General features: G+C 48.5%; 1 pseudogene; it reads right to left on the bottom strand.

The window, feature by feature from the left end:
- LOC111950517 (mediator of RNA polymerase II transcription subunit 13-like) overlaps window positions 1-21,998 on the bottom strand; it is a 167,437-nt pseudogene that overhangs the window by 14,322 nt on the left and 131,117 nt on the right.

Genomic DNA, 21,998 nt, shown 5'->3' with positions numbered 1-21,998 from the left:
TGTACAGAGACCAGACTTGTGTTGAGGTTACCTGTCCAGAGACAGACTTGTGTTTGAGGTTACCTGTACAGAGACAGAGTTGTGTTGAGGTTACCTGTAACAGTAGAAAGAGTTTGTGTTGAGGTACCTGTACAGAGACAGACTTGTGTTGAGGGTTACTGTACAGAGACAGAGTTGTGTTTGAGGTTACCTGTACAGAGACAGACAGTTGTGTTGAGGTTACCTTACAGAGACAGACTGTGTTGAGGTTACCTGTACAGAGCAGAGTTTGCGTTGCGGATGTGTGGTGGGAGGAACTGGAGCATCTCCAGGTAGCAGCGCAGCAGGCCCAGGGTCCACACACTGGACCCCGCCTCAGGCTCCTCATAGGTGAAGGGGTCCACGATGTACACCACGATGGCCGGGGGGTACGTTATGGCATGAGATTCTCCATCCGTCGGCACACCCACCTTCTCTCGCTCCATGGTGCTGGAGAGGAGGACAAGAGAGAGAGGGAGTTAGGACAAGGAATGGGGTTTCGCTCCGGGCACTGTGTGTGTGTGTGTGTGTGTGTGTGTACATGAGTGAATTCAGGCCCGGTGTTGTACCTACCTCTCAAGGGGTTCAGTGGGTGCCTGGGCCTGGCTGGCTGAGTCCCCCCCGGGGAGTCCTGTGTTCTGGGAACCAGCCTGCTGTCCCAGCTGCCCTCCCTGGGTGCCACCACCCTGGCCCTGGTTCTGCATGCTCATGGTCCCAAAGGGAGGGAAGGAGCTGGGCTTGGCAGACTGCACCCCACTGCTGGGCTGGCTCCCTGACGACGCCGTGCTGTTGGCACTGTTGGCTACACCAGTGTTGTTACTAGGCACGCTGCTGCTGTTGTTGCTGTTGTTGGGGAGGGAGGGGGTCGCTGAGTTTTGGGGGCAAGCCGAGGTGGTGGAGGAGGAGCCAGAGGATTGTGTGGATGAGGATTGGTTGGTGGCAGGAGGAGGCGTGGGCTGTGTGAGGAGGGAGCTGTCTAAAGGCTGTGCGGCGAGGTATGGAGCTGATGGCAGAGACAGGAGCACAGAGAAAATCTGCATTTATAAGCCATCTAAACAAACTAGCATTACACTTTAGTCAGCATCCGCTACAACAAACCTTTTAGATAAACAAGATCCTTTTAGAATCCAAAAATAGTCTTTTTGATCTTCTAAAGCCTTGGGTATATGGGCATGGGGGGTACAGAAAGGCCTGAGCCCGACCAATTCCCCACCTGTGTCGTCATTGGAACCTACCGAGGTCGTGGCGGCAGACTTGTGCATAGAGCTTGAGTTTGGCGAAGGCATCGCTGTTGCCGCTGGCAGCCTTGATGAACCAATCGCTGACGGGCTGCTCCGCTAGCTTCTTAGCAGCCGATCCGCCCACTCTCACGATGCCGTCCGGGTGACCTTTTGAGATTGGCCGGTGCTGGCCCAGACGACATGACTGCAGGGAACATGGAGGGAGAGGAGGGTTGGATGAATAGTTAGACAACAGCACAGGAGTGACTGAGTGACTTGATGTCGAGGCAATAAGGAATGGTAAGGAAATGGAGTAGACAGACCTTCTTTTTTTTTTCTTTTTTACAGTAGGCTGGGTTGTAAGCGTCTAGTATGTTTTTACATTTTTTAATTTAAATAGGCAAGTCAGTAAGCGTCTAGTAAGGTCTGGGTCAATTCTATTTCATTGAAGAATTGAAAAGTGACCTTTGTTTTCAAATAGGAATTTGTAAATGTTTCATATCCAAAATTAAAACGCATCTGACCCCAACCCTAGCCTGGTCCCCAATCTATTTGTGCATTCTTGCATTTATGGTCATATGCTCTTAACCCCTAACTCCTATGGTCAACTCCAATGGGTCATTGTCATGAAAAACACAAGATCTGGGACCAGGCAACTCCAAAAAGGTGGTTGCTTCAGCTGTCYAAGATGCCCACTCTCTTGCATGATAAATGGACAGTTGTTGACGTTCTCCAGCCTCACCTCGTAGACGGCGGTGAGGTCCCTGAAGAAGCTCTTAGCCCCCTGGAGCAGGGCCTCGTTGTCGGGACAGACCACCAGGTAGCCCACGTCCCTGTGGGAGCCAAAGGGGTCCAGCAGCAGCTTCTCCCAGTAGGGCAGGCCGAATGGAGACAGCACCACAAAGTCATACTCATAACCCACCAGGAAGGTTGGGATGGGCAGGGGCTCTGGAGACTCATCTGTGCCTGATGGGGGGAAGGAGGGGGGAGAAGGGAGGAGAGGCAGGAGAGGATGGGCGGGGGAACGGAAGGGAGGAGAGGAGAGGGAGAAGAGAGGGATTAAGTACTTAGTCATCCTCCAGCGATAAAAAAACCMMAAAACTTTTTCTGTTGAAAMGTGATATCCCAAGTATAAATACATAGAATACATAGAATCTATGTAGAAATACATAGAGTTTTTTTTATTGTGTTATTGACTGTACGTTTGTTTATGTGTATCTCTGTGTTGTTTGCTTTTGTCGCACTGCTTTGCTTTATCTTGGCCAGGACGCAGTTGTAAATGAGAACTTGTTCTCAACTGGCCTACCTGGTTAAATAAAGGTGAAAAAAAAAACAAACAGTAAAGTAGACACACTAAAGGATAAAACATATTTTTTTAGCAAAATGGTGTTTTTTAGACACAACTGCAAACTTCAAGGAGTTGGTCTGATGGTAGAGGAGCAATAGAGAACAAAAGAGGAAACGTCCGCCCACCCAGCCCCGCCCCGCCCCCACCACCCCCACTTGTGCCATGTCATGACTTACCTGGACCACCTATTGAGATGTGCCTTTTGTTAAATAAATCATGTGTTAAATGAGGTGAAAATGAGACTAGATTAGGGCTTTAAACAAGCCAGCGTTGCCACCTGTCACATTCACAGAGAAGGGTTGAGAGCCCAAAGTGAACCCATCACAACAGCCTTCCCACTGAGCTGACATCTGGACTATAGCAGTGTGACTGAGATAACTACTGATCTGCCTGCAAACACAGGCTACGTCGCATCTGCCTGTGTAAGCCAGTGGCTCTTGGAGCTGGTGGCTTACCGTAGGAGCCCCGTCCAGCCATCTTGTGGAACTGCTGCCAGGTGAGGGGTCCCTGAACGCCCCAGGAGCGCACCGTCCTCTTCTTCTGGATGGCATCCTGGAGTACAGGCTGGAGAGAGAGCAGCACCCGCAACACGTCCTGAGAGCACAGAGCACTGACGTCCACCGCTGGGGAGAGGGGGAGGACAGTTAGAAAGAGAACACACAGAGCACTGACGTCCACCGCTGGGGAGAGGGGGAGGACAGTTAGAAAGAGAACACACAGAGCACTGAGTCCACCGATTGGGAGAGGGGGAAGGAGCAGTTAGAAGAGAAACACACAGAGCACTGACGTCCACCGGCTGGGAGAGGGGGAGGACAGTAGAAAGAGAAACACACAGAAGCATCTGACGACACATAAAGATAGCAAATTCTGATAACTGTCAGGGAAATGAACAGGACTGGTTTATATTGGTTAGTTATGTTAGCCAACTGAAAGCTCTACAGGGCCAACGCCAAGAACAATTATTATTAAGACACATGACTTGAATGTGTTAGAACAACAAAAAGGGTGCTTTTCCTTACCGTTTGTTTGGACCAGTGGTGTAGACAGGATGCTCTTGAACCAGGGCCTCGTCCACCCTGGCTCCTGACATGTTGTCCATGGAAACTGGCGCCGTGCTCCAGAGCCATGTAGCGTCACTGTGGTTAGTCCCTCTCCTCCACCCTTCAACCACGGCCGCACTGGCAACCCCGGCCGCCGGCTGCCAGGCTGTCAGGCTCCATTCGCAGCCATGGGTGAGAAGGGGTTGGTGCACTGTCCTGTAGCAGTAAGATCAGTTCGTCTGGTACCCCTCTCCCCCTCCCTCCTCCACCCGTCCTCTCCAGCGAATGTTGTCGCAGGGCCTCAAAGCGCTTCTCCGCTTCGCGGCTGACGTCCGAGTCGCGTCCGATGATGTCCAGCTCGTCCTCCAGGAAGAGGCCCGAGCCGTTGCCGTAGCGGCGGTTGACCACAGCGCTGAAGCCGCAGGTGCAGGGTACTGGCCTCTCCCGTGGGGTCGCTCAGGTACACACCCACGTCGGCCCCCTTGATGTTCATGTTGCACACGCAGATGCAGCAGCTGTCGAAGTTGAGTCCTTGAAGAGGTTCATGACGGACCTCAGACGAGGATGAGGGTGACGTAAGAGGCTGTGCGGCCTCGGGGATGGAGGGCACGGTGGCTGGCTCCACTGAAGTTGAGAGGTCGACAGGTGGAGGGGGTGGAGGCAGGCGAGTAGAGGTCTGAGTTCTCGTCTTAAGCGAAGCCCTGGACACTGGCGGGTCTCTGGGGGTGCGTGGGGTACGGGGAGTGCGTGGTGTGGGGGGCGGAGAACAGCGCGGGGTGGCCGGTGAGGGCAGGATGCCGTGCCACTGTTGCTGGGGGGGCACTGTTGGACATGAAGGGCGTATGGGTCTGGGGTGTGTAGCTCTGGCTGTAGTCCTGGTCCCATGGCACTGCCCACACTGGGGATGTTACTGTGACAGAGAGAAGAGAGGAGTCAGTCACACAACACAGCCTGTTGGGACAATATGCTAGAGTTTGATTCAAAACACAACAACAAAGCAGTGCTCAGTATATTGTAACAAAACAATCAACAATACATTCCAGTACCCACTGAACCTCCATTACAAGGCAGAGGTAAAAAACTAACATCAGAAGGAGGAATGGTAAACAAACAAGCAGAGACAACTGGCTGCCTGTCGGGGTATGCAAATGCACTGCCATTTCAAGCAGCCCCTCTGTGAGAGAAACGACTATATTTTTGGCAGGTTGATGTTTATTGTCATGAATCTTGCCCTGAAGACAGAACGGAGTGATTTCCGCTAGATGGGCCAGCTGTAAAGAAAGAAATTGGCTTTATGGTAAAAATTCATAAAAAATGTTATTCTTAATTTTAATTCAAATCACATGCGTCGAATACAACATGCTTTGAATACAACAGCTGTAAACCTTACCGTGAAATGCTTACTTACAAGCCCTTAACCAACAATGCAGTTCAAGAAAAATAAAATATTTACTAAATATACTAATTAATAAAAAATAAATAATAAAAAGTAACACAAAACAACAATAGCGAGGCTACATACAGGGGGTACAGGTTAGTCGAGGTAATTTGTACATGTAGGTAGGGGTAAAGTGACTATGCATAGCTAATAAACAGCGAGTGGCAGCAGTGTAAAAATATATTTGGGGGGGTCAATGTAAATAGTCCGGGTGGCCATTTGAAACTCTCAACCCGCTCCACTACAGCCCCGTCGATGTTAATGGGGAACTGTTCGGCCCGCTTTTTCCTGTAGTCCACGATCAGCTCCTTTGTTGGGCTCACATTGAAGGAGAGGTTGTTGTCCTGGCACCACATTGCCAGGTCTCTGACCTCCTCCCTATAGGGTGTCTCTTTGTTGTCGGTGATCAGGCCTACCACTGTGTCGTCAGAAAACTTAATGATGGTGTTGGAGTCGTGTTTCGCAGTCGTGGGTGAACAGGGAGTACAGGAGGGGACTAAGGATCAGCATGGCAGACGTGTTGTTGCCTTCCCTTACCACCTTGGGGGGGGGGGGGGGGGCATTCAGGAAGTCCAGGATCCAGTTGCAGAGGGAGGTGTTCAGTCCCAGGGTCCTGATGAGCTTTGAGGGCACTATGGTGTTGAACGCTGAGCTGTAGTCAATAAACAGCATTCTCACATAGGTGTTCCTTTTGTCCAGGTGGAAAAGGGCAGTGTGGAGTGCGATTGCATCATTTGTGGATCTGTTCGGGCAGTACGCGAATTGGAGTGGGTCTAGGGTATCCGGGATGATGCTGTTGATGTGAGCCTCATGACCAGCCTTTCAAAGCACTTCATGGCTACTGACGTGAATGCTATGCGTCAATTAATCAATTAGGCAGGTTACCTTCGCTTCCTTGGGCACAGGGACTATGGTGGTCTGCTTGAAACATATAGGTATTACAGACTCAGGGAGAGGTTGAAAATGTCTGTGAAGACACTTGCCAGTTGGTCCGCGCATGCTTTGAGTATACGTCCTGGTAATCCGTCTGGCCCTGCGGYTTTGTGAATGTTGACCTATTTAAAGGTCTTGCTCACATCGGCTACCGAGAGCGTTATCACACAGTTGTTCGGAACAGCTGGTGCTCTCATGCATACYTCAGTGTTGCTTGCCTTGAAGCGAGCATAAAAGGCATTTAGCTTGTCTGGTAGGCTTACCTCACTGGGCAGCTCGCGGTTGGGTTTTCCTTTGTAGTCCGTAATAGTTTTCAAGCCCTTCCACATCCAACGAGCATCTGAATCCTACTACACCCGTTCTATCTTAATCCTGTTGTCACACCTGGCCTTAGTTATCTTAGTTTTCTTTATTATTTTAGTTAGGTCAGGGTGTGACATGGGGGATGTTTGTGTGTTTTTGTCTAGTCGAGGGTGTTTGTAGTGTCTAGGGGGTTTTGGTAGAGTTTATGGGGTTGTGTTCAGTGTAGGTGTCTAGGTATGTCTATGGTTGCCTGAGTGGTTCTCAATCAGAGACAGCTGTCTATCGTTGTCTCTGATTGGAGCCATATTTAAGGCAGCCATAGGCATTAGACAGGTGGTGGGTAATTGTCTATGTCAACGTTAGTAGCTTGTGTCTGCACTTTCGTTTTGTAGCTTCACGGTCGTTTTTTTTTTTTTTTGTTAGTTTGTAAAAGTGTTTCGTTTCGTGTTCATCTTCTCTAAATAAAAGGAAAAGATGTATTCGTATCACGCTGCGCCTTGGTCCTCTCTTTCACCAGAAGACGATCGTGACACCTGTATTGACGCTTTGCCTGTAAGATGGTTCGTCTGAGGGCGTAGCCAGATTTTTTTATAAGGATCCGGATTAGTGTCCTACTCTTGAATGCAGAAGCTCTAGCCTTTAGCTCGATGCGGATGTTGCCTTTAATCCATGACTTCTGGTTGAGATATGTACGTACGGTCACTGTGGGGACGACGTCATCGATGCACTTATTGATGAAGCCGGTGACTGAGGTGGTGTAACTCCTCAATGCCATTGGATGAATCCCGGAACATATTCCAGAATATGCTAGCAAAAACAATCCTGTAGCGTAGCATCCGCGTCATCTGACCACTTCGTATTGAGCGAGTCATCGGTATTCCTGCATTAGTTTTAGCTTGTAAGCAGGAATTTAGGAGGATAGAATTATTGTCAGATTTGCCAAATGGATGGGTGAGGGAGAGCTTTGTAACGCGTTTCTGTGTGGAGTACAGGTGGTCAGATTTTTCCCCCTCTGGTTGCACATGTGACATGCTGGTAGAAATTAGGTAATATGTAAGTTTGCCTGCATTATATCTCTGCCTGTTTGGCCCTGTCCGGGGGTATCGTCGGATGGGGTCACAGTGTCTCCTGACTTCTCCTGTCTCAAGCTCCAGTAATTATGCTGGCAGTAGTTTTTGTGTCGGGGGGCTAGGGTCAGTCTGTTATATCTGGAGTATTTATCCTGTCTTATCCGGTGTCCTGTGTGGAATTTAAGTAAAGCTCTCCTCTAATTCTCTCTTTCTTTCTCTCTTCCGGAGGACCTGAGCCCTAGGACCATGCCTCAGGACTACCTGGCCTGATGATCCTTGCTGTCCCAGTCCACCTGGCGTTCTGGTGCTCCAGTTTCAACTGTTCTGCCTGCAGCTGTTTCACCGACGTGCTACTGTCCCAGACCTGCTGTTTCAACTCTCTAGAGACAGCAGGAGCGGTAGAAGATACTCTGAATGATTGGCAATGAAAAGCCAACTGACATTTATCCTGAGGTGCTGACCTGTTGCACCCTCGACAACTACTGTGATTATTATTATTTGACCCTGCTGGCATTTATGAACTTGAACATCTTGGGCGATGTTTTGTATAATCTTATAGCACTCTACATCCCACTCCTACACTGCCCTCTATACCCCTCTACACTGCCCTCTTATACACTCTACACTCCACCTCTAATCCATCTACCCCCCTCTTATACCACTCTATCCCTCATACACTGCCCTCTATACCACTCTACACCCCCTTATACCACTCTACATCCCCCTCTACACCCTCTATACCCACTCTATCACCCCCTCTATACCACTCCTCACACCCCCTCTATACCACTTACACTCTTATACCTACCCTTACGCCAGCCCCTATACCAGCTCTCACAATCCCCCTCTACACCCCCTCTTACCACTCTAACCCCCATCTATTACCACTCTACACCCCCCTCTTACCACTCTACAACCCCCTCCTAATACCACTCCTTAACACCCACTCTAATACCACTCTTACATGCCCTCTACACCACCCTACATTCCCCTTATAACCATCTACACCGCCTCTATACCACACTACACTGCCCTCTATAACCACTACATCCCCCTCTAAACCCCCCATATACCACTCTAAACACTGCCCTCTATACACTCTACATCCCCTCTAACACCCCGCCTCTATACACCTCTACCACCACCTATACCACTCTACACATCCCCCTTAACCCTCTTTACCACTCTATACCGCCCTCATACCTCACTCTACAACTGCCCTCTATCCACTTACAATCCCCCTCAAACCCCCCTCTATTACCACTCTACACTTGCCCTCTATACCACTCTACATCCCCCTCTACACCCCCAACCGTCTACCCTCATACCACCTCTACACCACCCTCTATACACTCTACCACCCCTCTATACCACTCTACACCCCCTATAACCCTCGTACACCCACCACTCTACACCGCCCTCTATACCCACTCACACCGCCTCTATACCACTCTACAACCGCCCTCTATACCACTCTACCCCCCACTATCACACACTCTACAACACCGCTCTATACCACTCACATTCCCACTCTAACACTGCCCTCTATACCCTCTACACTGCCCTCTATACCACTCTAAATGCCCTCTATACCACTCTAACATCCCCCCTCTAAACCCCCTCTTATACACTCTACACACTTGCCCCTCCTATACCACTCTACATCCCCCTCTACACCCCCTCTATACCACCTTAACACCACCTCTTAACCACTTCTACACCCCTCCTCTATACACTCTACACCCCCTCTATACACTCTACATCCGCCTCTACACCACTTCTACACCCGCGCCTCATATACCACTCTAACAACCGCCCTCTAATACCACTCTACACCCCCACTATACCACTCTACACGCCCTGACCCTTCTAATCCCTACACTGCTACTATGCCAACTCTAACTCCTCATAACTCACTCTATACACTCCATCTACCAACTCTCACACTCCCTGCCCTCTATACCCATCATCCTATATCCCTCTACCCCCCCTCTATACCACTCTTACCCCCCTCTAACCCCCCCTTCTATACCACTCTACACCGCCCTCTATACCACTACACCCACTCTACCACCCCCCTCATATAACCACGTCACACCGCCCTCTATTAACCACTCTACACCGCCCTCTATCCACTCTACATACTCCCACTTTACAACTGCCCGTCTATACCACTCCTACATCCCAACTCTCCACCCCCCTCTATACCACTCCTATACCACCCCTCATATACGCCCTCTCTATACCACTCTAACACCGCCCTCTATACCACTCTAACATCCCACTCTATACCCCCCTCTATACGCACTCTACACCGCCTCTATACCACTCTAATCGCCATCTACACCCCCCTCCTATACCAGCTATACCGCCCTCATACCATCACACCCCACTCTATACCACCTCTAACCCCTACCTCTATACCACTCTCACATCCCACTTAACTGCCCTCTATACTCCCTCGTATACCACCTACACTGCCCTCATAATACCACTCTACACCCCCCCCCCCTCTAACCACCTCTATACCCCCCTAATACCACTTCTATATCATCATAAGCACCCCCGCTCTATACACACTCTATACCCCCCTCTATACCACTCTAAACCCCCCTCTACACCCCTCTATACCACTCTACAACGCCCTCTATACCACTCTACACCACCCCTAGCTAAGGAGGCAGGGCCCCCTCCTCATCCCCGAACAAGCAAGAAGTGAATTCAACCAACGTCACAGCTCTAAGTTCCTGTATCAATCACATGCTCTCTACACTCCTCTGTTTCTGTATCAATCACCATGCTCTCTACACTCCTCTGTTTCTGTATCAATCACCATGCTCTCTACACTCCTCTGTTCTGTATCAATCGCCATGCTCTCTACACTCCTCTTTCTGTATCAAACCATGCCTCTCTACACTCCTCTGTTCTGTATCAATCACCATGGCTCTCTACACTCCTCTGTTCTGTATCAATCCCATGCTCTCTACTCTCCTCTGTTCTGTATCAATGCCATGCTCTCCTAACACATCCTCTGTTCTGTATCAATCACCATCTCTTACACTCCTCTGTTCTGTATCAATCACCATGCTCCTCTACACTCTCTGTTCTGTATCAATCACCATGCTCTCTACACTCTCCTCTGTTCTGATCAATCACCATGCTCTCTACACTCCTCTTTCTGTATGCAATCACCCAATGCTCTCTACACTCCTCTGTTCTGTATCAATCACCATGCTCTCTCTACACTCCTCTGTCTGTTATCAATTTCACAATGCTCTCTACACTCCTCTGTTCTGTATCAATCACCATGCTCTCTACCTCTCCTCTGTTTGTATCAACCCATGCTCTCTACACTCATCTCCTCTTGTAATCAATCACCAATGCTCTCTACACTCTCTGTTCTGTATCAATCAACATGCTCTCTACACTCCTCCTGTTCTGTATCAATCACCATGCTCTCTACACTCATCTCCTCTGTTCTGCATCAATCACCATGCTCTCTACACTCTCTGTTCTGTATCAATCACCATGCTCTCTACACTCTTCTGTTCTGTATCACATGCCTCTCACTCTCGCATCCATCACATGCTCTCTACACTCCTCTGTTCTGTTCAATCACCATGCTCTCTACACTCTCTTGTTCTGTATCAATCACCATGCTCTCTCACCCTCTGTTCTGTATCAATCACCATGCTCTCTTAACATCCTCTGTTCTGTATCAATCACCATGCTCTCTAACATCCTCTGTTTCTGTATCAATCACCATGCTCTCTACACTCCTCTTTCTGTATCAATTCACCATGCTCTCTACACTCCTCTGTCTGTATCAATCACCATGCTCTCTACACTCTCTGTTCTGTATCAATCACCATGCTCTCTACAACTCCTCTGTTCTGTATCAATCGCCATGCTCTCTACACTCATCTCCTCTGTATCAATCACCATGCTCTCTACACTCCTCTGTTCTGTATTCAATCACCATGTCTCACATCCTCGTTCTGTACATCACCATGCTCTCTACACTCTCTCTGTCTGTATCAATCACCATGCTCTCTACACTCCTCTGTTCTGTATCAATCACATGCTCTCTTACACTCTTCTGTTCTGTATCAATCACCATGCTCTCTACACTCCCTTGTTCTGATCAATCACCATGCTCTCCTACACTCCTCTGTTCTGCATCAATCACCATGCTCTCTACACTCCTCTGTTCTGTATCATCACCATGCTCTCTACACTCCTCTGTTCTGTATCAATCACCATGCTCTCTACACTCTCTGTTCTGTATCAATCACCATGCTCTCTACCACTCCTCTGTTCTGTATCAATCACCATGGCTCTCTACACTCCTCTGTTCTGTACAATCACCATGCTCTACCACTCCTCTGTTCTGTATCAATCACCATGCTCTCTACACTCCTCTGTTCTGTATCAATCACCATGCTCTCTACCTCCTCTGTTCTGAATCAATCACCATGCTCTCCTACACTCCTCTGTTCTGTATCAATCACCATGCTCTCTACACTCCTCTGTTCTGTATCAATCACCATGCTCTCTACACTCCTCTGTTCTGTATCAATCACCATGCTCTCTACACTCCTCTGTTCTGTATCAATCACCATGCTCTCTACACTCCTCTGTTCTGTTCAATCACCATGCTCTCTACACTCCCTCTGTTCTGTATCAACCTGCTCTCTACACTCCTCTGTTCTGTATCAATCACCATGCTCTCTACACTCCTCTGTTCTGTATCAATCACCATGCTCGTCTACACTCCTCTGTTCTGTATCAATCACCATGCTCTCTACACTCCTCTGTTCTGTATCAAATCACCATGCTCTCTAACACTCCTCTGTTCTGTATCAATCACCATGCTCTCCTACACTCCTCTGTTCTGTAGTCAATCACCATGCTCTCTACACTCCTCTGTTCTGTATCAATCACCATGCTCTCTACACTCCTCGTTCTGTATCAATCACCAGCTCTCTAACTCCTCTGTTCTGTATCAATCACCATGCTCTCTACACTCCTCTGTTCTGTATCAATCACCATGCTCTCTACACTCCTCTGTTCTGTATCAATCAGCCATGCATGAGGAATGGAACAGGCTCCTCAGAGTGTCCTCCACCTCTCCCCATGCGTACACATGCGTGCCAGCCAGTGTGTGTGTTTGTCTGCCTGTATCCTGTAAGTCTAAATTACACCTCAGCACAGATAAGCATTAAGAATTGTAAAGAACCCTCCGAGCGGCTGGAAAAACATCCACTGGTTCCGCAGGCTTTAGGAGGAGAGGGTCCTGAGACAGTCAGCTAGCCCTAGCAGTCAGGAACAACTCATATCCCTGGTCATGAGTGGTTCATATAGAGATTGATTGATTTGATTTARTATATCAGCAATTAAAATGCACAGCCACACACCAATGAAATGGCAGGTGTTTACCTGTCTTTGTTGAGGTAGGCCAGGGCGGACACATGGGGGTGGTTGAGCATTTCCAGTTTGCCCACTGTTGTCCAGCTGGGCCTGTAGATGCACTCCTCTGGCAGCTTGATGGGGGGCAGACACTGGCTGGGCAGGGTCTTCAGGGGGGCAAACATGGAGCAGCCCACAAATGCCTGGCACAGCTCCGGCTGGTATACAAACGAGAAGTCCTGGGGGGGAGAGACAGGGAGGGTGAGACCACGTCCTGTATGTACACTGACTAGTCCAATGGCTGCTACACTGATATGACTTAGATTTCTGTTTTCATTTGACATTCATCTTTATCGAAACTGCACAGTTAGGCCAAAGACAGTTAGGCCATACAGAGGAATTATCCATGACTCCTAAGCATGGTCAGATAGGGGATCAAGTTTAAATGTAGGGCCCAAAAACCCACCGTGATTTCCTGTGGCTTGGGGCTGCAGTAGCCCTCCTCCACTTCAATCTTGAAGTGTCCCCCAAGGGACGAGGTACCGTCCAGGTTGGTCATGCCCTGTCCAGCCTCTATGCTGCCGTATTCCTTACTGCCCATGTTCATGGGGGAGTAGCCCATGATGTGCTGCTCCAGGCTGGGGGGAGTGGGGAACATCTGGTGCAGGTCTGCCGAGCCTGTAGGAGAGAGTGGAGCGAGATGGAGAAAGAGAGAGAGAGATGGGGAGAGCGATAGAGAAGAGAGAGGCCGTGAGAAACTAGAGATAAATCAAGGTTCCCATTCAGTGACAACAACAGCTGAAGATCTGAAGTGTCAAAAGGCAGTCGAGGCTCAACAGTTCAACAGTCTAAGTGCTGAGGCAACAAGCACCTTGTTCCACACACAAAGCTATAGACTAGTCACATAGAGGTAGATAATGAGCCACTTGTTCCTGCCCCAAGGCACAGAGCTGTCTGTTTGGAGTAGAGCAGGGCCACGCAGACAGCCAGTGACTGTTGTAGAACTGTTATTGCCACAAGGGGGAGCAGCATAGGGAAACAACATATTTTTGGGCCGTATGTATCACCTTTCTCAGAGTAGGAGTGCTGATCTAGGATCAGTTTAGCCTTTTGGATCATAATTAATAAGATTCACAGGAGGTCGGTGGCACCTTAATTGGGGAGGACGGGCACATTGTAATTTCAGGAGTGGAATAGTATCAACAACATCAAACACATGGTTTCCATATGTTTGATGCCCTTCCATTCGCTCAGTTCCAGACAGTATTATGAGCCATCCTCACCTCAGCAGCCTCCACTGATAAGATGATTATGAACACGAGGACCTGATATTAGATCGCCACTCCTACTGAGATGCCTGATACATAAAGAACCTGGAATGCAAACGGGTGCTGAGACTAGTGACTGAAGAAGCTTCATGCTTCATTAGTGAATGAATTAGTATGAACTGCGTGTGCTTTCCAAGTGTTATATGATGAGTTTCTGCATGGGTTTGAGTTGCCTCGAGCACATTTTCAGTATATCATCCTTAGGCCTTTTAAGCAGCAATCTGTGATTGCTACATCCATTTTTGGACTTATAAATTAATGATATATACACATTGAATATAACTTAGAAATGCCTCATGAGCTGGATTCAACTGTCGTACCCCCATCGGAACCCAAAATATAAGCTTGTTTTACACCYATGTTTTACAAACACTGTATAGCCTCAAAACATGGTTAAAAGTATCATTTTGATATCATGGATGGTGAGACCTTACATCCATAGCTCTGTCTAAAGCAGTGAGAAGCAGACTTACTGATGCAGGAGACTGGGTCAAGAGGGGCTGGCTTTGGTTCCTTGTTGCCAAATGTATTATCTGTTCCATTCACCGCACGTCTGGAACCAGGCTGTTGAATATAAACAAAAACATGGCAATAATAAGATTAAAAACATAGAAGTTTATCCACAAAAACATAAAACATTTAATTGCATGTATCTCTTGCAAAATAGTTTTTCTCAATGAGACAAACCTGTATAAAGTTTACATAAAATAACACAACCTAACATAAATCAATATTTAAACAAATCTGAAACCTGAGGACAGTGACAGTCAGCAAGTTGATATGACATTAGTTCTGCAACAACAACAAAGCCCCTGCAATGATGGGTTGGGGAACCCTGTCAACAGGCTGTAACATTACACTCCTCAGTGTATTGTTGCACAGTTGGTACCCAGCCACCTAGTCACCAGAGATAGCAGAGCACAGAAGGGGTTGGACTGTGACTGCTCTGTTCTGTGGGGGCCAGAGTCAGAACAGAGCCCTTTGGAAGCCACCATATCCATCTTTGAGGCTGGGAAAAATACTTTCTGAATCTAAGCCACTATGGCTGCATTTACAAAGGCAACCCAATTTTGATATTTTTGCCACTAATTGGTCTTTTGACCAATCAGATCAAATCTTTTGCCAATAATTGGACAACAGATCAGAATTGGTCTGCCTGTGTAAACAGACTATTACACTGCAATGTGTTGTAGGATGACGTGTTAACCACAGCCGTTGAGGTACTGCACGTATGCAACATTCTGGCTCACCAACACACACAAGATGCGCACGCACACACAAACACTTGGCGTCTCTTGCCAGGCGGTACTCTAGCTAATGGGATATTCATTGTGGTTTAGTGCAGTGGGCAGGCTGTAGTGCTGGCAGGCCTCACTGACCGCGAGTTCATGCTCGTCTCTCTCACACTCTCTCACACACACGCGCACACGCACACGCACACGCACACGCACACACACACACACACAGGCCCCGTACTGACCGTGAGCTCGTCCTCATCAGAGTTGAAGAGGTTGTCAAGGTCGTTGATGGACACGGCCAGGTCGGTCTCGTGGATTAGGCTAGTGGACGCAGTGCGTGCGTTTGCTGCTTCCCGTGCTGCGTCTGGACGGGGGGAGAGGAACAACAAACACCAGGGCTAGGTAAATAACCCACCTCTAGCTCAGGCTCTCTCTAACACTCCCATATATACCTCAACATCAGAGGCTGGCAGTCTTACAAGTGGCCCTGAGGCTGCATTCAATAGCTAGTAAACATGTGAGAACGCTCTAACACCCTGCTAAATCAATTCTGAATGAAGTCAATGAAACGTAGTAATGCACCTACATGCCTGAGGGATCTAGACAAGACTGTCATTAAGATTCATATGCAGTGTGAGCTATGGATACCCCACACTATTCTGGCTGAGACTGACTTATTGCATTTACTGTTGCTGAGAGAAGCCTATGACAGACAGGTGGTAAGCTACAGGCTTCACCCCATCATCCAAGGCTACCATAAGCTCTATTCGCACGGGACTAGTATTACTATAGAACGTCGGTTATGTAATTGTTAACCCAGCATGTCTGTTTTTCCATTGGACATTTCGGACGGAATTCATTTTTTCTCATTCCAAATGGACCGTTCTGACGGAAGCCTGGAGGCTCTTCTAGGAGTGAAGATATTTCAACTTCTCTAGAGATAGTTTGGCTTTCAGTTCGAAGAAAAAAATTATATATATCAATAAGAACCATGAACTGTAATTAATAAATGAATTTGCACAATATCATCCGCTGAATCTTTCAAGAGAAAAAGGCACTATGAAAGTTATGTGACAAACCAGACCATTCATCTGTAGGCTACGTGCAGCACTTTGTTTTAAGCATTAATTTGTTCCCGTGTTCTTACCCAAACTGGGTGCAGCACCTGTTCAACTCTGTAATATCCCTCAAAACACAGGGATGAGGATTTGCACAGGCTTTATCAGAGGACCTGGGAGTTTGCAGAAAAACAACAGGTTCTTGGGGCTGGAATAATAACCTTCCCGCCAAGTAATAATTACCGACATGGCAGATTGGGACGGGACTAAAATGACATGGTGTTTTGAGCTCGTGCATGTAATTACATTACCTGTCCTCCCCCAGTAAGTCAAACTAAAGGCTGCTACTGCTGTCACTCAGGTAATTGACCCAGGTAATGACAGCCATGTCCCTGTCATCTAACAGAGCCAAGAGTTGTACAGTACAGCAGAGACAGACAGGATCCTTACCATCTGATGGACCTGCTGCTCCATCCTCCCCCTGCGAGCGAGAAGCAAAGAGAGAGAGAGAGAGAGAAACAGAGAAAGATAAACAAAGAGTGAGACAGAGAGAGAAACAAAGAAAGACAGAGAGAGAAACAAAGAGAGATACAGATAGAGGGAGAGAGACAGACAGAGACAGAGAGAGAAACAAAGAGAGACACAGATAGAGGGAGAGAGACAGACAGAGACAGAGAGAGAAACAAATGGAGATACAGATAGCGAGAGAGCGAGACAGACAAAGAGAGAGATCAATATTGTGCACAAAACAAATGCAAAGAAACAAAACCAATAGGATACAGCTGATCAAACAATAAAATTATATCGATAATGGATAAAAGGCAATAGCAGATAGTCTATATGAAACTGCAAAGAAAATAATACAATAAACACAGACTAAATAACATAAGAGAAAGTACTGTAGAAAGTACACAGGTGCCTCCAGCTCATGAGAGCTGTTTCTGCTCTCTCAGTCTCAGTTGAGAATAGGTTATTTTTGGCAGACTTTAAAAAAATAGAGAGAAGAGAGAAAAGAGGGGAACGAACAAACGTCTCTGTACTGACTGTACTAATGAGATTTCCAGACAAGGCTACCAGTGTATGTGAGAAATGCCATGGCCTCCTAGGCCGGGGAGGGAGGGAGCCCTAATGCCACTACACGTTGTCAATATCTCTCTGTGATAGGGCTGTATGCTCTTATGATGGGGCCCCCGTGATACAGGCACACACCCGGCGAGCCAAAATGCAACCAAACACAAGGGTTGGGCTGAGGAATGCTCTCTCTCTCTCTCTCTCTCTCTCTCTCTCTCTCTCTCTCTTCTCCTCTCTCTCTCTCTCTCTCTTCTCTCTCCTCTCTCTCTCTCTCTCTCTCTCTCTCTCCTCTCTCTCTCTCTCTCTCTCTCTCTCTCTCTCTCTCTCTCTCTCTCTCTCTCTCTCTCTCTCTCTCTCTCTCTCTCTCTCTCTCTCCTCTCTCTCTCTCTCTCTCTCTCTCTCTCTCTCCACTCTGTGACGCCAAATAATGCGAACGGGAAGCACTAGTGACATGGCAGTCAGTGTGGTGTTCATATTGTGCCCACAGTATAGCACCAGTGACTTGCCTTTCCTGTTTTCTCTGCCGCTGCTGTACGCCCGGCTCCACTGCTAATGGTGAGTTGCTATATTATTTAATTGGCAGGAGTTTCTAGGGTTCAACTACAGAACGTTTGAAGCTTTGCCAGCACACAGACAACTCAGGAGGTGGGGAACATAAACCAATTTGGCAAATAGCACTACCTAGAAAGTCTGTGGCCCGCACCCACTCATGAACACACACATAAAAGTGCACAAAAGATAGGCTGTCACTTTGCAGTATCATCAATGGAGTGTGAAGCATGACCGAGGGGGAGGAGGTAGCTGAACACACACACACACACACACACACACACACACACACACACACACACACACACACACCACACAACCACACACACACACACACACACACACACACACCCACACACACACAACAGAGCGCACAGCCAGCAGACTGTGGCACCACTGCACATAGTGCCACTGGGGACTCCTGATAGAAGCAGCGCAAGCAGCAACCCACAACAGTACAATACCACACACACACAGTACAATCACCACACACACCACACAGTACAATACCACACACACACATACAATACCACACACACACAGTACAATACCACACACACACACAGTACAATACCACACACACACATACAATACCACACACACAGTCACAACACCACACACACACACACAGACAATACCACAACACACATAAAACCCACACACACACACACACAGACATACCACACACACACACACACACACACATACAACCACACACACATACAATACCACACACACAAACAAACCACACACACAGTACAATACCACACACACACACAGACAACACCACACACCAGTACAACACCACACACACAGTACAACACCACACACACAGTCACACACACAGTACAATACCACACCACACAGTACAAATACCACACACCACACACACAGTACAACACCAACACACAACGACAACCACACACACACACACAGTACAACACCACACACACACAGTATACAATACCACAACCACACACAGTACAACACCACACCACACACCACACAGTACCAATAACCACACCACAACAGTACAAACCACACACACACACACAGTACAACACCACACACACAACGGAAAGAAAAAAACTCAGCAACCCTCGTGAAATAAAACAAAAAAGCTATTTTAAAAATGCACGTTTCAGTGAGCCAGTTTATTGGCCTGTTAAAGCCCCAGCCGCCTCGCACATCCCCCTCCTCCACGCCAGCCTGCTGCAGACATGCATCCTCACAGGCAGACAGGCAGGGAAGCAGCAGGCCAGGAGGCTGACTGCCAGGGACTGACTCCCATTCACGCTCTCCCCCCTGTCCTCCCCCTATGCTGACGGTCGTTTCCACAGCTAACAGGTGGTACAGGTTTTAAACAGAGAAAACAATATTTAAGACAAGACTGAGCCCACACGATGAGCAGGCTTAGACGAGACTGACCCACAGGCTAGTAGAGCGAGACTGAGCCCACAGGCTAAGACGAGACTAGCACACTATCAAAGGCTATCCCACAGCTAGATAGAGCGAGACTGACCCACAGCTACAGACGAGACTGAGCCCACAGGCTAGTAGGAGCGAGACTGAGCCCACAGCTAGACTAGAGCGAGACTGAGCCACAGCAGTAGAGCGAGACTGACCCACAGGCTAGTAGAGTGAGACTGAGCCCACAGGCTAGCAGAGCGAGACTGAGCCCACAGGCCTAGCAGAGAGCGAGACTGAGCCCACAGCTAGTAGCGAGACTGAGCCCACAGTCTAGTAGAGCGAACTGAGCCCACAGCTAGTAGAGCGAGACTGACCCACAGGCTAGCAGAGCGAACTGAGCCACTAGCAGCAGCTACCCAGCTAAGAGCGAGACTGAGCCCACAAGGCTAGCAGAGCGAGACTAGCCCACAGACAGCAGAGCGAGACTAGACCCACAGCTAGTAGAGCAGAACTGAGCCCACAGCTAGAAGAGCGAGACTGAGCCCACAGGCTAGTAGAGCGAGACTGAGCCCACAGGCTAGTAGAGCGAGACTTGAGCCCACAGGCTAGTAGAGCGAGACTTGAGCCCACAGTCTAGTAGAGCGAGACTGAGCCCACAGGCTAGTAGAGCGAAACTGAGCCCACAGGCTAGTAGAGCGAGACTTGAGCCCACAGTTTAGTAGAGCGAGACTTGAGCCCACAGTCTAGTAGAGCGAGACTGAGCCAACAGTCTAGTAGAGGGAGAGATGGGGCAGCTGGAAAATACAAAACTAAACAAAATGAGAAATTACAGAGTCAAACTATTTCGGCATCTCTCTACTGGGATAACAAAGGGAGCTGGAGCTGGCTTCCTGAGCAGTAGATTTTGTGGAAACGAGGGCAGAATACAGCTAGTGACACATTTACAGTGTAGGGTTGCTGACGCCTTATCTTGTGACCCTAAACCGAACTCTTCCTACTTCCTGACCCTAAAGAGCATCACAACAGTGGCAAGTTGGAGTCAGCAGCGAGGGGAGGAAAGGATTTGCCTCAGCCGCCCCAGTTACAAGTACAATTTTAGTCACTTAGCAGACGCTCTTATCTAGAGCGACTTACAGGATAGTTTTTTTGTGCCTAGTCGGCTCGGGGATTCAAACCAGCAACCTTTCAGTTACTCTTTACCCTTTCAGTTACTCAACCTTTCAGTTACTCTTTTCAAGTTGTACATTTAGGACTACCTTGTGTTTCTTCCCGGGCTGGCGTTCGCCACCCGTTTTGTCCTTCTTGTCGGAGAAGGAGAACTTGACGTCCCCGTCCTCGAAGGCGTAGGGGTCCACCTCAGGCTCATGGTCATCGTCGGTGATGGCGGCGACCAGGTACTGGTTCCTCCGCTGAATGTACATCTGCACGCGCTCCTCAGACACCTTCAGAGGCCGCTTAGATGTGGCCATCAGCCTGGGAACAGGAGACACAGTGAGAGGACAGAATATTCATTATGATATATAGGGCCAGATAGTACAGTCATTTACTGATAACAGAGTGGGATGCAGTTATACTGTTTGTTTAGGCCTATATGGCTGTGCAGATCATCTATCAACATTGTGGGGAGGTAGAGACATTTTAATCTGTTGCTATGCATGTCTCTTTTTCAACGTAATCTGTGAATAATCTTTCCTATGACTATGGGCCTGTGTTCTAGTTGCTGATGTTGTTGTTCAGATGTTACTGGACTGAATGAGSCCCGCTGGGCCCCTCTGAGGGGAGGGACCCAGCTCATGTAGGTCCCTTCTCTCTCTCTCCCTCCCTCTCTCCAGCTAGGCTGTGATGCGAGGTGACAGTGCACAGTGGCCCSGGACAGAGATTAGCAGCCATTTAGAGCTGCTTCCCGGCCACCAGGATTACTCCCGCCCGCTCTCCGCACCAGAATAGCCCACAGCACTGTCCAGCATCCATCCCTGAAATTGTATAACCCCTCCGATAATTCCCAAGACCGCCACTGCTCGGCCTGGCCGGACGGCTAGCCTGCTTGCCTGCTCTCCGGCGCACCGATCCTAGTCCGTCTCAGCCTCTCTGTCACTCTTTGCATCCCTCTCTCCCTCCACATCCCTTTCTCTCTGCTCTCTCTCTCGAGTCCACTTCTATCTTCTCCCTCTCTCAGTGAAGCGACACCTCTGCTCTGACATCAAGGTTTTGAAGATACCTCCTTCACGTGTTCAGGGTGGAGAGGTAGGAAGCAGGGGGAGTTGTAATGGAGAGGGCGTAGATAGATGGATCCTCATTTATTTAATAACCCTCCTCTATCCCCCATCTCTGGCCCTGTGTGTGTGTGTGATGTGTGTGTGTGTGTGTGTGTGTGTGTGTGTGTGTGTGTGTGTGTGGTGTGTGTGTGTGTGTGTGTGTGTGTGTGTGTGTGTGTGTGTGTGTTGTGTGTGTGGTGGGATCAATAAAAGCTCTCTCAGTCTCTGCTGCAGGCTGCGCAGTGCACATTAGTGGATGTAGAGTGGGCTTTAGTTACACACTCTTGTGAGATTGCGGTATGCACACAGC

This window comes from Salvelinus sp. IW2-2015, linkage group LG23, assembly GCF_002910315.2.
Source record: "Salvelinus sp. IW2-2015 linkage group LG23, ASM291031v2, whole genome shotgun sequence".
NCBI lineage: Eukaryota > Metazoa > Chordata > Actinopteri > Salmoniformes > Salmonidae > Salvelinus > Salvelinus sp. IW2-2015.
This window is presented reverse-complemented; position numbering and strand designations above follow the sequence as displayed.